Below are 4998 nucleotides of genomic sequence, written 5' to 3'. Positions count from 1 at the left end.
ATTAAGTGGGATTCATTCCAGGGATGCAGGAATGGTTCAACATATGCAAATCAATTAATGTAATACAGTATATCAATAGAGCCAAGGACAGAAAACATATGATTATCTCCATAGATGAAGAAAAAGCATTTGACAAAATCCAACACGCATTTATGATAAAAACTCTTCAAAAAATTGGAATAGATGGTCCCTACCTCAATCTGTTAGAAACCATCTATGAAAAACCAACAGCCAGGGCCAGGAATTTACCTCAGTGGTTTCGCAGCCTGCTGCGCAAGCGCAAAGACTCGTGTTCGATCTCCAGTACCAAAAAATGAAAAAAATAAAACAACAGCTAATATTATATTAAATTGTCAAAACCTGAAATCCTTCACACTAAAATCAAGAACAAGACAAAGACATCTACTGTCACCACTCCTGTTCAATATAGTTTTGGAAATATTAACCACAGCAACTAGACAAGAGAAAGAAATAAAAGACATAAATATAGGAAATGAAGAAGTCAAAAAACTATACCAAAAGTCTTCTAGACTTAATAACCAAATTCAGCACAGTAGCTAGACATGAGGTCCACACACAAAAATCAATAGTTTTGCTCTACATGAACAATAGACTCACTGAGACAGAAATGGGGCAAACAATTCCTTTCACAATAGCATCCAAAAAACTGAAATACCTAGGAATCAACCTAACAAAAGAAATCAAAGACCTCTTCTCTGAAAACTATAGCACTCTGAAAAGAGAGATTGAAGATGATACCAGAAAATGGACAGACATCCCCTGCTCCTGGGTAGGAAGAATCAATATAGCAAAAATGGCTATACTTCCAAAACTTCTATATAGATTCAATGCAATCCCAATTGAAATCCCAGCAGCATACTTCATGGACCTTGAGAAAACAATCCAAAAATTCTCCTGGAACAAGAAGAGACCCAGAATAGCAAAAGCAATTCTAGGTAACAGAGACGTGGCAGAGGGTATTACAATCCCCAACTTGAAACTACACTACAAAGTTACAGTGATAAAAACAGCTTGGTACTGGCAAAGAAATAGACTTGAGGACCAGTGGAATGGATTAGAAGATGCAGAAACAACTTCAGACACACTCAACCATCTCATCTTTGATAAAGGAGCCAAAGAGCCTCACTGGAGGAAAGATAGTCTCTTTAATAAATGGTTTTGGAAAAACTGAATTTCAACCTGCCAAAGATTAAAACTAGACCCCTATCTATCACCATGCATTAAACTAAGATCAAAGTGGATTAAAGATCTAAATATTAAAACAGAAACACTGAAATTGCTGGAAGATAAGTTAGAACTCTTGAAGACATTGGTGTAGGAAAAGACTTTATGAACAAAACCTCAGTAGCATGAGAACTAGCACAAAGAATCAACAACTGGGATCACATCTTATTAAAAAGCTTCTTCACTCCAAAAGAAACCACCAATAGAGCTAATGGACAACCTACAATGTGGGAAAAAAGTTTTACCAGCTGTACCTCAGACAAAGGACTACTATCTAGAATATATAAAGATCTGAAAAAAATCAGACTCCCCAAATTCAAAGACCCAATTCAAAACTGGGCATCTGAAGTAAACAGACATTTCTCAAAGAAGTAAAAGCAGCAAATAAACATATGAAAAAATGTTCAAAATCACTGGTCATTTGAGAGATGCAGATGAAAACAATACTGAGATTCTACCTCATCCTCAAAAGAATGGCTGCTATCAAGAAATCAACAAATAACAAATGCTGGCAGGGGTGCGGGGAGAAAGGAACCCTTCTCCATTGTTGGCGGGAGTGCAGACTGGTGCAACCACTGTGAATATCAGTATGGAGATACCTCAAAGAACTAGAACTAGAGGTCCCATTTGACCCAGCTATTCCCCTGCTGGGTATCTTCTCAAAAGAATTAAAAGAATCATACCACAGAGATATATGTGCACTCCTGCTTATGAAGGCACAGTTTTTAATAGCTAAAGCTTGAAAACACCCCAAGTTCCTGTTAACTGGAAAATGGATAAAGATTTTTTTTAAATAAAATGGAGTACTACTCAGCCATAAAGAACAAGAAACTAGACATTTATAGCTAAATGGATGCATATTGAGGCCATACTCTTAAGTGAAATAAATAGGACACACGTGTAAATACCAAATAGTTTCTCTGGTGTGAGAAACTGAAAGTGTAAATTAAGGATTAAAATGAATATTTGACAATTTGAAATAGGAAGAAATGTTCTAAAGGGATAGGGGAAGTGGGAGGTCAAGGGAAAGGTAAGAAGGGAAAGGAAAAAGTATGAGAAAAAAATGGAAATTAAATCTATGTAAATAGGGAAGGGTGGAGTGTGAGAGGATGACAGGGAATTGGGAAAAAAATAAGAACCAAGATGCATCATGTACAAGTACAAGCACCCAATGATAAATGTAAATGTATTGTATATCTAAAATATACCAATAAAAGAATTTATGCAAAAAAAGGTATAAACCTGGACACTAACAACTAGAGTATGCTCATTTATATCCACCCACTGATTTATACTTAAGAAATATTAGTGGATTATTACTATATCTTAATCACTGTGGTAGGTTACCACAAAAAGTTGACTAACATATATCAAAAAAGCTGACATTCTAAGAGGGAAAAATCAATGCATGAATTGAAATCTCAATAGTTTGAAAAGTGCTATACAGGTTGAGCATCAAAGAACTTGAGGTAGGCACATGACTCCAGAGATTAAAGAAAGAGGAAATGAGAGAAGCCACCCAGGAGGTAACAACTGAGTTTTTATCTGTTAATATAAAAACTTTGAGGAGTAAGTATAAAAGAAATAGATTTAGATTACAGTGGATCCTTACAAACTCAATCAGTTCCCAAGAGCTGATTGTAACTCGAGTTGTTTGTAAGTCAAAACAACTGAGATCTGAATGTTTACCTGGGTACATGCTATAGATAACAAGAGGAAGATGAATCTTCCATTAATCTGATTAACCTAAGTTGTTCATAAGTCAGGCCAGTTGTAACTTGAGGGTCCACTGTATTTCCCTTTGCTTCTTTTAAAGAAACTACTAAACTTAGAACAAGAAAAAAAATAAATATTTAAACATAAAACAGTTACCATGACTGCTCGTATACTGGTTAAATGGAGATTATGTCACAGAAATAAGTTATTGTACAATGTCTGTTATAGATATTTCTTTACTCTTCTGTTTTTCTTTGGTATCCCTTAACAAACTTTCAATAGCATCTTCTTTATAAAGAAAACCTAAGGAGCTCGGAGCCTGAGCCCTGGGAGCTGTATCCCTCGGAGCGCTATGGTGCTTGCTTGTGAGGTTTCTTCTTTGCCGTCTAGCGCTTGCTCTCTGTCCTCCCACCCTCTTCCCGAAGCGCCAGCTTCCACCTGTCCCGCGCAGCGATGTGCCTCATCCAGAACCTGTGCACCATCGCCGAGTACCCCCAGCCCCCCTCCCCGCCCCGCCGCGGGCAGCACTGCCGCCGAGTGGTGCCTGGAGGCCGAAGGCCGCCGGCTGCTGGCTCGTCAAGATAGCCGTGGTGGGGACCAGCGGCGTGGACAAGAGCGCTCTGGTGGTCCGGTTCCTCACCATGCGATTCATCGGAAATGCAGGTAATCTGTACACCAGACAAGTCCAGATAGAAGGTGAAACCCTGGCGATACAAGTTCAGGACACTCCAGGTATTCAGGTCCATGAAAATGTGTTGAGCTGCAATGAGCAGTTGAATCCGTGCATCTGGTGGGCAGATGCTGTGGTGATGGTTTTTTCCATCACTGACCACAAGAGCTATGAACTCATTGGCCAGCTCCACTAGCACGTCCAGCAGCTCCACCTGGGCACCCAGGGGCCCGTGGTGCTCATGGCTAACAAAGCTGACCTGCTGCACAGCAAGCAGGTTGACCCTCAGCTTGGACTGCAGCTGGCCAGCATGCTGGGCTGCTCCTTCTATGAAGTGTCTGTCAGCGAAAATTACAATGATGTCTATAACGCTTTCCATGTCCTGTGCAAAGAAGTGAGCCACAAACAGCAGCCCAGTAGCATGCCCAAGAAGCAAAGGACCTCTCTCATTCCCCGGCCCAAGTCACCCAACATGCAGGACCTGAAGAGAAGATTCAGGCAAACTCTCTCTGCCAAAATGAGAACTGTCACCTCTGTTTGAAGTGTGACTACTCAAGGGGGTTTGATCTTCGAGGAAGAGGCCTGGAGGTGCCTCTAGGTTGGGAACATTGGATGCTGGCAGTAGTTCATGGCTCCAGAAAGGGCTGGAGCAGAAGGGCCCAGGGGCCTCTGAAGCTGCTGCAGAAAAGGAAGTTGTGTGGAGCAGGGGGACAGATGGATAAGGCCTGAGGGAGCCCATCAAGCCATTGTGTACATGTGACATGTCTGTGTCTTGTCCTTAGAGTGGAGAAGAGGGCGGATGTGTTTTGGTTTTTGTTCTCACCTGCCTTGTAAATGATGGTCAGTTGTAGTTTCAACCAGATATATTTGAATGGTTTCTGGTGGGAATGAAAGAACAGATTAAGTATTCATAGGCTTGCCTTTCTCCCTTCCCCCTTCTTTGTTTTCTCCCAAGAGGAAGAATTGCTTTTCTCTTATCCACATGATTCATATCTCTGGAAAACTATTCCTTACAGAATACTTTTCTAGCCTGAAGGATACCCAGATTTCTTTTTTGCTTTTTTCTTTTTTTTTAAGAACAAGAAGGAAAAAAATCTCCCTCCGCTCAAAAGGGCTCAAGTTTATGGGTCAAAATATTCTGTACACAGACAGCTGTGAACTGTGGTCTGCAGGAGGCACTGGCGCACCTGACACAGGATGGGGTGCTTAGTTGGACACGTGTTGAGTAGCTGAGAATTCAAACTCTTCAACCCCAGACTAATTGTAAGACTGCATAGCTCCTTGTATTTTTGTTTAACTGTTGGACCAGGTACAGAAAAAAGTGTCAGTTGATTTTGGTATGATTTGTGCAAATGGCCTATGGCAAT

General features: G+C 40.7%; 1 pseudogene; it reads left to right on the top strand.

Annotated features, from left to right (window-relative positions):
- Positions 1-3414: 3414 nt before the first annotated feature.
- Positions 3415-4172, top strand: LOC101712513 (ras-like protein family member 11B pseudogene; annotated as a pseudogene).
- Positions 4173-4998: the final 826 nt, after the last annotated feature.

The sequence above is a fragment of the Heterocephalus glaber genome, unplaced genomic scaffold, assembly GCF_053883595.1.
Source record: "Heterocephalus glaber isolate CG9 unplaced genomic scaffold, H.glaber_assembly_v1.0 deba00001442, whole genome shotgun sequence".
Classification (NCBI taxonomy): Eukaryota; Metazoa; Chordata; class Mammalia; order Rodentia; family Bathyergidae; genus Heterocephalus; species Heterocephalus glaber.
The sequence above is the reverse complement of the archived record's forward strand: the minus strand, read 5'-3'. Positions and strand labels throughout refer to the sequence as shown.